The sequence below is a fragment of the Lithobates pipiens genome, unplaced genomic scaffold (genome assembly GCF_037356315.1).
Source record: "Lithobates pipiens isolate NorthernLeopardFrog02 unplaced genomic scaffold, aLitPip1_a1.2 Scaffold_27, whole genome shotgun sequence".
In the NCBI taxonomy this organism is placed as follows: domain Eukaryota; kingdom Metazoa; phylum Chordata; class Amphibia; order Anura; family Ranidae; genus Lithobates; species Lithobates pipiens.
Genome location: NW_027507788.1, coordinates 125,677,382 through 125,689,632, shown reverse-complemented (window position 1 = coordinate 125,689,632; position 12,251 = coordinate 125,677,382). Strand labels below are relative to the sequence as shown.

Below are 12,251 nucleotides of genomic sequence, written 5' to 3'. Positions count from 1 at the left end.
TTTCTTTTTTTTTTCTTGCCCCGTGCTTGATGAATATTCCCCTCATAACACATTTTAATGTTTCCCATTGAATTGCAGGTGAGGTTTCATCCCTTTCATGAATTATCAAAAATTCTTTTATAACTTGTAATATTTCTGCCTCGCATTTTCTATCTTTAATTAAATTATCATTCAATCTCCATATCCCATTCCTTTTCTTTGTTTCAATCACTGAAATTTCCACATATATTGGGGCATGGTCCGACCAAAGGAATCCCCCTATTTCTGTTACTGGTTTCATCATTAAACCCTCTTTATTTATAAAAAAATAATCCAATCTATGATATGAATTGTGTATATTTGAATAATATGTATATTTTTTTTCCTTTTGGTGTTGGGCCCTCCATATATCTGTTAACTGATATTTTTTCAGTATATCCTTAAATTCCTTTATTCTATTGTTATTATTATTTTTTTTTTGTAGTTGAATATTTGTAGTATCTTACTTTACATCCATTAAAAAGTTTATATCACCACCCACTATTACCACTCCTTCCGCCTTCTTCATTGCGTCCGATAGGGCTTTCGTACCACTCTCTATTTGTCCATAATTAGGAAGATACAAATTAACTATAGTAAATTTTTTTCCATATAACATAAACTTTATTATTAAAGATCTCCCATCTTTGCCTTCATATTTTTGTAATATTTGGACCGGCAAGTCCCTATGGAACGCAATTGATACCCCTTTTGATTTGGAATATGGAAATGTATCATGTAACCATGTATTGTAATTTATATTATTGATTTTAGGTATATGATCTGAGCGAAAATGTGTCTCCTGAAATAGCACAATGTCTATTTTCTGCTTATGTAGGAAATTTAGAATTTGATTTCTTTTAGCGGGGGAATTAATACCTCTTACATTAAAAGAACAAAACTTCACACTACCCATAAAAAAAAAAAAACAAAAAAAAAAAAAAAACAATTTCCAATATACAATAATCTCACTTAGAGTTACCTCTATCTATTTTCCCACCCTCCCTATACCCATCAACACATACACACTCAGTTATCTCCCACCCTTCTACACCCACCCTTATGACAAATGCCAATACTTTTGTATGACATTTCGTATTTTTTTATGTTGATTGGAATATTTTATTATTATCCTAGTGGTGCTGCCCATGGTCTTATCTTTTCTGATGCCATATAGTAAATAATTTCTAGTATTTTCTATTAACTCCTATACGCTTTCTTGAGATATGATTTTGTGTAGCCTCTCTCTAGGAGTCTATTTTCTTGCTTCTTTTTGAAAGCATATTTCATATAAAGTGATTTCACCTTGTTATTAAATATTGGCTATAGGGTATTGAGGTTAGTAAAGGTTCTGGATGAAAACTGGAAGCATGCAGAACAGAATTTCCAGCTTGTAGCTTACAATAAAGACGGTTCATAATGGTGTTGTCTTCACCACAAACAACCATAACATCAAGAAAAGTCACCTCGTTAAGGTGATATGACATAGTGAATGTAAGCTTAAATTCATTCTTGTTTAATCTTTCCAAAAAATGTAAATAGAAGTAGCTCCTGGACATTCCATATCATGAACATGTCGTCAATATACCGGTGCCACATAATAATGTGGTCAGTGTACATCGACAACTGTTCATCAGACATGAACATTTGTTCCCACTCCCCCAGGTACAGATTGGCATACGACGGGGCACAGCTTGTCCCCATCACCACCCCCTGCACCTGGAGGTAGTGGGAACCATTGAAGACAAAAAAGTTGCGGTTAAAGTGGTTCTGCACCTAAAAAAAAATATTAAAAGCCAGCAGCTACTAATATTGCAGCTGCTGACTTTTAATGCAATCACACTTACCTGTCCCAGGGTCCAGCGATGCCATCCTCTGTCAGGGAATCGGGAAGTGAAGCATTGCGGCTTCACTGCCCGGTTCCCTACTGCGCATGCGTGAGTCGCGCTGCACGTCTCTTCTGGTCCTCCGGTGTGTCCTGGGAACTGTGTGTTTCCCAGAACACAACGGGGGGCGGGGCATCTGCGGGGGTCTTCGGCGGTCTGCCCAGAAGTGGGTGCAGATACCTGGATTATCCAGGTAACTGCATCCCCCCTGAAAGGTGCCAATTGTGGCACTGGAGGGGGGAGGGATCAGATTAGCGGAACTTTCCCTTTAGGGTGAAGAACCGCTTTAAGTACAAATTCCAGGGATTGGATAATAAAGTCACTTAAAGGCCATTCATCCTCTCCCCACTGGAACAGAATATGTTGAATGGCTGCTAGACCTAAAGTATGAGGGATAGAACTATACAACGCCTCCACATCAATAGTGACCAAAAGTGCATGTGCAGGTTTGTAGAGACTATCTACCTGTAGATTTTAAAAAAATGAATCCTTAACATAAGGAAGATTCACAACATAGGGACTAAGGTGCTCATCAATGAGATGGCTCAAGTTCATTATTCATAATAACAATGTTTCCACCTTTATCTGATGATTTGATAGTCAAAGAAGGATCGTTAGCTAAACCTTTCAAAGCCTGTTTTTCTTTTGATGTCACATTGTCCTTATATTTAGATTTGGTGGACATTTTTTCAATACCTTTGGACACGAGTTTCAAGAAGGCAGGCATTAGAATTGGAACTAGGTGGTGGTAAGCGGTCAGACTTCTTCTTTAGTCCGGATTTGGGTGTTGGATATATTATACTTTCTCCGCCAAATTTCTGTAACAATTGTTCAATGTCAAGACAATCAATTAGATCTGCCTGGTCAGTTTTTTCCAGCAAGGATATAAGTTGACCAATAAAAAAAATGGACGGTAACACCCCAATGCAGGGTCAGAGGGCGCTGATCACCCCTGGTATGTTGAAAACAAAAAACGAAAGTATCCCCAGAGTGGGGTTTTTTAACAGCGTAAATTACCTGTGGAGGCTAGTTTATGTATATATGGAAATAAATACTGACATGTGGCAAAAAAATAATAATACAAATGTTTATTAGTAAAAAAGAGGATTGAACAGGTGACACAGTGGTCAGGGACTGAGCTCCACTAAGTGAATAAAAATATATGATATTACATGGATAAACAGAATACAATTATAATGCCTAGACCATAATACCACTGTAGATACAGTAAAAAATAGATAATGTGGACCCTTTACGCGTTTCGACCCTCTCGGGGGTCTTCTTCAGAAGGTTTTTATCTATTGTAAAAGAAGGAAGACAAACATAAATACATATCCATACATGGTGCACTGTACTGTACTAGAAATAATCTGCTGTAAGCAGAATATACACCAAACATTGCATGGTTACATAATTAACAGTCAATTGATATACATTGCATAATAGATACCTATATCATTCACGTAGGAGATCCTCTTTGAAAGACAGAAATAAGCTCCGCCATTTCTCCCATATCCTTCACAGATGCGCCAAACTTGCATAGTTGAAGTTGGTCGCTATGCTCTACCGAAAAGGGAGAGCAAGGGAACGGAGTTCAAGGGATAAATGACTTACAGGGGATCACATCGCTATTGCTACCTCCAATATAAGTAGTGGAGGAGGGTATAGGTATAGGTAGACAGAAGTCGGGAGGGGGACAACCTACAATAAAAACAAAAGAAGATATAAGGATGTATATATATATATATGAAAAATCCCTATTCAGGGGCTGTCCCCCCTGTGTAGGGGGACAGAAAATATACCCACATGTAATATGACGGGTATATAAGTATAGAGGTAAGCCATACTACTTGAGTGTAGCATGCCATACACGATTAGAGTTTAAGCAGATGATAATAAAAGCTAAAGATCATTGTAAGTGCCCAGTGATGAGTCAGCAACGACAGACAACGCCAGATGACAAAGAAGAAAATAAGTGAAATAAAGACACAGCATGTGCAAAATCTAATACCCCAGCGTGACTGGTGATGAAAGTAAGATGGTGAAAAGTAAAAAAAATACACCATGTTCTGGAGTCCAACGTGCCCCAGCGTAACAAAAGTAAGTGTGGAAAAAGGTGGTATATATATATACCTGTGGTTAATATCAAGTAAGTGCACGTTATGTAGCAGAGCCAAAAAGGGGCAATATAATGGGGATAGTAGTTGATTAGAAATGATGAGCTTTACAATCAAACCCCTCAGATACTTATACTGTCATGGGACAGAAAAGACCTTTTATCTGCAAATAAACAAGAGATAGTATTAAACTCCTGCAAGCAGAACTATATATAGGCAGTAAGGAGAGTAGTAAAGCATTCAGTAAAATAATCCAGTGACTTACCCTGCACCTAAAGTCAGTGCTAATGCTATCCTGTAGTAAGCAGAGTGAATTGCCAGTGTGAGGAGGTGGGATATAAGTATCCCATGTGTCGTTCAATTAGCTGAATCAAATTAGGAACTCCACCTGTCTAACCATAGCCTCATTTGGTCGCCATATTGGTTGATTAGAAATAATGAGCTTTCCAATCAAACCCCTCAGATACTTATACTGTCATAGGACAGAAAAGACCTTTTATCTGCAAATAAACAAGAGATAGTATTAAACTCCTGCAAGCAGAGCTATATATAGGCAGTAAGGAGAGTAGTAAAACATTCAGTAAAATAATCCAGTGACTTACCCTGCACCTAAAGTCAGTGCTAATGCTATCCTGTAGTAAGCAAAGTGAATTGCCAGTGTAAGGAGGTGGGATATAAATATCCCATGTGTCGTTCAATTAGCTGAATCAAATTAGGAACTCCACCTGTCTAACCATAGCCTCATTTGGTCGCCATATTGGCCGACCGGATGTGGTCCCCTCGGCGTTCCGGAAGTGACCTTCCCAACATGGCGGGAAGGTACACAGTAGTGTCGCACCGGCGTGACGTCGGCACGTCGCGTCGCACGCGTGCAACACGCGTGCGCAGTGAGGTGCCGCGTCCGTTACTGTTCCGGAATGCCGCCGACCAGATGCACTCAAGTAGTATGGCTTACCTCTATACTTATATACCCGTCATATTACATGTGGGTATATTTTCTGTCCCCCTACACAGGGGGGACAGCCCCTGAATAGGGATTTTTCATATATATATATATACATCCTTATATCTTCTTTTGTTTTTATTGTAGGTTGTCCCCCTCCCGACTTATGTCAGTATTTATTTCCATATATACATAAACTAGCCTCCACAGGTAATTTACGCTGTTAAAAAACCCCACTCTGGGGATACTTTCGTTTTTTGTTTTCAACATACCAGGGGTGATCAGCGCCCTCTGACCCTGCATTGGGGTGTTACCGTCCATTTTTTCTAGTCTTCTAAAACCCGGGTGGTTAAACACCCTTCCCCATTCGGTAACATACAGAGGTCTGGGCCATGAGCTCTACTTGGTTTAGTACTATTTGAATTTGGCACTTTTCGGCTATTGTCGATTGTCTTTTGTCTTTTATTGTCAACATGAATAGCTTCCAAGGCGATAATTGGAACAATTTTGGTTTGGGCCTTAGATATAGCCCCCCAAGGCACCTATAAAGTTAACATATCACATACGTGCAAATGTTCACATTTACATAGGTGCTCCACTAATTCCCTAAATAGGATGATTATATTGATTATCCTTATTTGCTCCTCTCTGCGCCTGATGGGAGTATATGTGCATATATGTGATACAGTAACGTAGTATGTATATATGGCCTCACCATCCGATAACCAGCTTGCCATATTCTGTATACCAACCAGTAGATGATTTTCTTATGTATACCCAGTTTACCTGTAAATGATATATTCATTATGAAATGTTTTTGTGCTATTTTTATATTTATTTTTACTCCTGACATGTTGCTATTGAATGTATCAAAATGTCCTTTTATATATTTTTCTATACACTCTATGACGGATAAGCTTGTGTGCATTTCCCCTCTTTCTCCATCAGATGGTGCCATTCGAGCATACTTGTTCCTTTCGCTGCACATAGGGTGGACTGCTTGGGTATGGCTTCACGACCAGAAGAGGGGAGCGGCATTGGCGCGCGCACTCCTCTCCCCGTTCGTCCCGGGGCTTGTGCGGGTAGGTACCACCCGTCCCCCCGGGACAATGCATCTGGTCGGCGGCATTCCGGAACAGTAACGGACGCGGCACCTCACTGCGCACGCGTGTTGCACGCGTGCGACGCGACGTGCCGACGTCACGCCGGTGCGACACTACTGTGTACCTTCCCGCCATGTTGGGAAGGTCACTTCCGGAACGCCGAGGGGACCACATCCGGTCGGCCAATATGGCGACCAAATGAGGCTATGGTTAGACAGGTGGAGTTCCTAATTTGATTCAGCTAATTGAACGACACATGGGATATTTATATCCCACCTCCTTACACTGGCAATTCACTTTGCTTACTACAGGATAGCATTAGCACTGACTTTAGGTGCAGGGTAAGTCACTGGATTATTTTACTGAATGTTTTACTACTCTCCTTACTGCCTATATATAGCTCTGCTTGCAGGAGTTTAATACTATCTCTTGTTTATTTGCAGATAAAAGGTCTTTTCTGTCCTATGACAGTATAAGTATCTGAGGGGTTTGATTGGAAAGCTCATTATTTCTAATCAACCAATATGGCGACCAAATGAGGCTATGGTTAGACAGGTGGAGTTCCTAATTTGATTCAGCTAATTGAACGACACATGGGATACTTATATCCCACCTCCTCACACTGGCAATTCACTCTGCTTACTACAGGATAGCATTAGCACTGACTTTAGGTGCAGGGTAAGTCACTGGATTATTTTACTGAATGCTTTACTACTCTCCTTACTGCCTATATATAGTTCTGCTTGCAGGAGTTTAATACTATCTCTTGTTTATTTGCAGATAAAAGGTCTTTTCTGTCCCATGACAGTATAAGTATCTGAGGGGTTTGATTGTAAAGCTCATCATTTCTAATCAACTACTATCCCCATTATATTGCCCCTTTTTGGCTCTGCTACATAACGTGCACTTACTTGATATTAACCACAGGTATATATATATACCACCTTTTTCCACACTTACTTTTGTTACGCTGGGGCACGTTGGACTCCAGAACATGGTGTATTTTTTTTACTTTTCACCATCTTACTTTCATCACCAGTCACGCTGGGGTATTAGATTTTGCACATGCTGTGTCTTTATTTCACTTATTTTCTTCTTTGTCATCTGGCGTTGTCTGTCGTTGCTGACTCATCACTGGGCACTTACAATGATCTTTAGCTTTTATTATCATCTGCTTAAACTCTAATCGTGTATGGCATGCTACACTCAAGTAGTATGGCTTACCTCTATACTTATATACCCGTCATATTACATGTGGGTATATTTTCTGTCCCCCTACACAGGGGGGACAGCCCCTGAATAGGGATTTTTCATATATATATATATATACATCCTTATATCTTCTTTTGTTTTTATTGTAGGTTGTCCCCCTCCCGACTTCTGTCTACCTATACCTATACCCTCCTCCACTATTTATATTGGAGGTAGCAATAGCGATGTGATCCCCTGTAAGTCATTTATCCCTTGAACTCCGTTCCCTTGCTCTCCCTTTTCGGTAGAGCATAGCGACCAACTTCAACTATGCAAGTTTGGCGCATCTGTGAAGGATATGGGAGAAATGGCGGAGCTTATTTCTGTCTTTCAAAGAGGATCTCCTACGTGAATGATATAGGTATCTATTATGCAATGTATATCAATTGACTGTTAATTATGTAACCATGCAATGTTTGGTGTATATTCTGCTTACAGCAGATTATTTCTAGTACAGTACAGTGCACCATGTATGGATATGTATTTATGTTTGTCTTCCTTCTTTTACAATAGATAAAAACCTTCTGAAGAAGACCCCCGAGAGGGTCGAAACGCGTAAAGGGTCCACATTATCTATTTTTTACTGTATCTACAGTGGTATTATGGTCTAGGCATTATAATTGTATTCTGTTTATCCATGTAATATCATATATTTTTATTCACTTAGTGGAGCTCAGTCCCTGACCACTGTGTCACCTGTTCAATCCTCTTTTTTACTAATAAACATTTGTATTATTATTTTTTTGCCACATGTCAGTATTTATTTCCATATATACATAAACTAGCCTCCACAGGTAATTTACGCTGTTAAAAAACCCCACTCTGGGGATACTTTCGTTTTTTGTTTTCAATAAGTTGACCAATAGCCTTACTTTCATCTTTATTTGGTTGTGTTGAAACTTTGTTATAGAAATTCTTAAGTAGTAATTTACACATGAAGGGGTATAGGTTTTTGATAAGCTCAAATCTATCAAAGTCCTCATTGGGACAAAACCCAAGACCCTTTTTAAGGAGTCATGTCTCAAAAATAGTGAGGGGATGTGATGATAGTATTTAGTATCCTTATCAGTGATTGTATTATCATTTATTTCTAAGTGACTGTCTGTGAATTTATCAGTTAGTTTGTTTTTGTGGCTTTGAGAGTTGGGCACTTCTGAAAAGAATGATTCTGGAAAATAGGGGCATGGGGAGTGGAGGGATTTTCCCTACCATCCAGAACATGATGTGCATTAATGTGTTCATGTGTATCCTCACAAGAGGAAATAGAACACAGCTCATTCACGACACCCATTTGTGTGTTACCTGTCACCATAGAAACAGAACACCCAAGTGTAGAAGGATTACCGTATGTGTTGTTTGCTGATTTTGTTCCAACATGGCCTTTTTAGATACTAGATCCTCTTTTTCTTCATTAGTCCTGGATATTTTGGAACGTCCCTTTGTCCTATGTTTGAAAGAAGATTGAGAGAGAAACATTAGAAGAAGAATGAGAGACATTGGGGGCATTACCCGTAGAATTATTGCCATGCGATATTTGTTTGTTATTTTGTTGTTTTGTTTTATGCTTCTTCTTCCCTAAAATGTGTTCTCTCTTACCATCTTTTTTTTCCTTTTTCATGAGAATGCCTTTATTGAAATTATCTAAACATTGAATCAATAATTTCTCTTTCTCATTATATGATGAGAAAGATATTTGAGTTTTTAGAAGTTGGAATAATGTATTAATTTGATCTAGATCTTTGTCTAGATTGTTGATTTTTTTTGTGCTATTATCAATAGCAACATGATCTCCTTAGGACATTTATCAAGGGTTTTTTTTCCATTCTTTTTTTTAAATCTTTTTTTTAAATCAGCATCTACTGGTTTATAAGTTGGGAATATTTACACTCTCTGGCCAAAGGGGTTAATTTCTTCCCTAATATAACTTTCAAATGATTGTATATGCCAATATAATAGTGATTTGTTTTCAAACAATTTAGCCAAACTAAAAATAGAGAGGTAAGATCAAATTCAAACCGCTCAGTTTGTCCTTCAAGTTTTCAGGTATCCTGTCACCCGATTATCCCATTCTCTGCCTTTAAAGCCAGATATTTTGCCAAGTGAGAAACAGTAAAAATTGAATGGGAAAAAAGATAATATAGCACATAACTTCCTAAGGGGGATGGGGGAAGGAATCGGGTATGTGCTACCCATAATTTGGATATAACAGACGGAGGTAATATTATTTTCTTTCTTAGGCCAACATCCCAGGATTATATGGAGAACAATGTTTACCCCTTAGAAAAAATGGGACGTTAAAGGCACAGAAACTTAACCAAAGCATGGTATAAAATTGTAAAGTTTAATTGTAAATTTTAAAAAAGTAGAAAAATGTATATGAAAAAGATATTTTTTTTAAGTAAATATCCCCCCCCCCCCTCCAGGCAGTCACAAAAAAATATATATTTTTTTTTAAAGCTGGCCCTTAAAAAAAAATTCAAAAAAAGGTCCTTAAGTGCATTGTGTTCGGATGCCGGACACAGTGCCACGCCTGACACAGTGCACTTATGGGAAGCGCCACATCCATGCAATCACAAGATTGCAGATGTGGCCATTCATTTGCAGGTGTTTAACCCACCTTGCGGCACTTTCTGAAGCGCTGAGTAGCTTCCACCCAGCGCTCATAGTATCTATTACTATGGCCAGGCGGTTTGATTGATATCTCAGTTTGATGTCGCTTCCTGTTTCTCTCTCCAATTGCACCCAGGAGAGAGGAAACAGGAAATATCAGAGGAACGGACCTTTCCACAGGAGACACCACTGGATAGGACAACACACAGCAAGGTAAGTAACAGGGGTGGGGGTTTGATGTGACACAGGTAGGCTTCTGCAATTTGGTGGTGACACATGATGCTGCAATTTGATGGTGACACAGGCTGCTGTGCCATTCGGCCCATGATCCTGGGAAAGCTGGTGCCCCCATCTGCCCCTGGATCCCTGGCTGACTGGCATCAATTTTGTGTGGTTCCTCCGGGCGGGTAGGGAGTTTGGAGTTTATCTCCAATCACTCTTGTCCCGAACCTTGGTTGTTGCCAGGCAACACACAGACCAGTGCCTTCAGCATCAATCAACGCATGCACGGTTTCCATCGGCCAGGGGAGGACACACAGGTCCTTGCCCTACATCATTGTGGCTTTCTTCCAACTGTTTATGCCTGGTGCCCTTGAACCCATGCTTGCATGTCGTTGGACATGTGATGTGTGACGCCATCCTGCCACCACCACCTCTCTGGATGTGTGGATGGGGCGACACCGCGCACCACATGCCCGGGGGACCATCCACAATGGCAGGACAAGGAATCTCTCTACTTCCACATGGAAACTACTCTCCCCCCACACCTGGGGAGGATCTTATACAGTTAGCAGCAGCCAAATAAATACAGGGGAGAATATGTCTTCATTTGTGGCCATCAGTCCCCCCACATACCATGATGCTGAGCTTGTAAACGGACCTAAACAAGTATGTTCTCCTTGGATGCTTCTTTGAAGCGTGTTCTTATCACATACATGGCATATTTTACAAGATAGTGAGCAATACTGACATATTGTCTTGTATTCTCCATTTCCAGTTATCCTTAGATCCATTGCTTCTGTGGCACTGTGAGCTTACCAGGTTATCCTATATACTTTTTGTAGTGTGCCTATGATCATACCTGGGATTCATACTCTCTAGTAAGGATGAGCCAAACACAATACTCCCCCCCCCCCCCGCACGGTTTGGTTCACACCAAAACATCCAAACAGGCAAAAAATTTGGAAAAACACACGAAAACCATTAAAGTTTATAGGTCATGAACAAAAAAATCAAAAGTGCTCATTTTAAAGGCTTATATGAAATGTATTGTCATAAAAAGTGTTTGGGGCCCAGGGGACATGTATCAATGCATTTTTTTTTTAAATGCCAGTTTTTTCGGGAGCATTTTTTTAATGCTTAAAGTGAAACCATAAAAATGAAATATTCCTTTAAATATCATGCATGGGGGGGGGGGGGGGTGTCTATAGTATACCTGTAAAGTGGTGCAGTTTTCCCGTGTTTAGAGCAGTACCACAGCAAAATGACATTTCTAAAGGAAAAAGTGTCATTTAAAACTGAACGTGGCTGCAATGAATTGTCAGGCCTCGGCAATATAGATAAAACTCATTGGAAAAAAGGGCACGAGTCCCCCCAATCCATTACCAGGCCCTTTGGGTCTGGTATGAATATTAAGGGGAACTTCGACCAAAATGTAAAACAAAAATTGCATGGGGGTCCCCCCAAAATCCGTACCAGACCCTTATCCGAGCACGCAGCCTGAAGGGTCTGATATGTATTTTAAGGAGAACCCTGCGCCAAAATAAAAAAAAAATGGCGTAAGGATCCCCCCAAAATCCATACCAGACCCTTATCTGAGCATGCAACCTGGCAGGCCACAGGAAAAGAGGAGGGACAAGAGAGCGCACCCCCTCCTGAACCATACCAGGCCACATGCCCTCAATATGGGGAAGGTGCTTTGGGGTCTGAACCCAAAGCGCCTTGTGCCCATTTTGATGGGGACAAGGGCCTCATCACCACAACCCTTGCCCGGTGGTTGTGGGGGAATGTGGGCGTGGGGCTTATTGGATCCTGGAAGCCCCCTTTAACAAGGGGACCCCCAGGTCCCGGCCCTTCATATGAATTGGTAATGGGGTACATTGGACCCCTACCATTTCACAAAAAAGTGTCAAAAATGGTAAAAAGACAAAAGACAGCTTGGGACAAGTCCGTTATTAAAAAAATAAATGTCCAGCAAATCCATACCAGACCTAAAGGGATTTTGGGGGACCCCCATGCAATTTTTTTTTAATTCTTGGTTCGGGGTTCCCCTTAACATTCATACCAGACCCAAAGGGCCTGGTAATAGACTGGGTGGAACACA

The 12,251-nt window shown here is 40.3% G+C and overlaps 3 long non-coding RNA genes across 3 annotated transcripts; 1 reads left to right on the top strand and 2 right to left on the bottom strand.

The window, feature by feature from the left end:
* Nucleotides 1-2,977: 2,977 nt before the first annotated feature.
* LOC143933223 (uncharacterized) lies at nt 2,978-3,546 on the bottom strand. The gene is made up of 2 exons (XR_013263058.1): nt 3,355-3,546; nt 2,978-3,202 (listed from the first exon to the last, which is right to left on the bottom strand). It is a non-coding gene; the product is annotated as an uncharacterized LOC143933223 (long non-coding RNA).
* Nucleotides 3,547-3,556: 10 nt separating this feature from the next.
* Nucleotides 3,557-4,911, bottom strand: LOC143933222 (uncharacterized). The gene is made up of 3 exons (XR_013263057.1): nt 4,287-4,911; nt 4,038-4,184; nt 3,557-3,605 (listed from the first exon to the last, which is right to left on the bottom strand). It is a non-coding gene; the product is annotated as an uncharacterized LOC143933222 (long non-coding RNA).
* A 266-nt stretch (nt 4,912-5,177) lies between these two features.
* Nucleotides 5,178-8,056, top strand: LOC143934112 (uncharacterized). The gene is made up of 4 exons (XR_013263213.1): nt 5,178-6,745; nt 6,848-6,994; nt 7,429-7,679; nt 7,832-8,056. It is a non-coding gene; the product is annotated as an uncharacterized LOC143934112 (long non-coding RNA).
* The last annotated feature ends 4,195 nt before the right edge of the window (nt 8,057-12,251 follow it).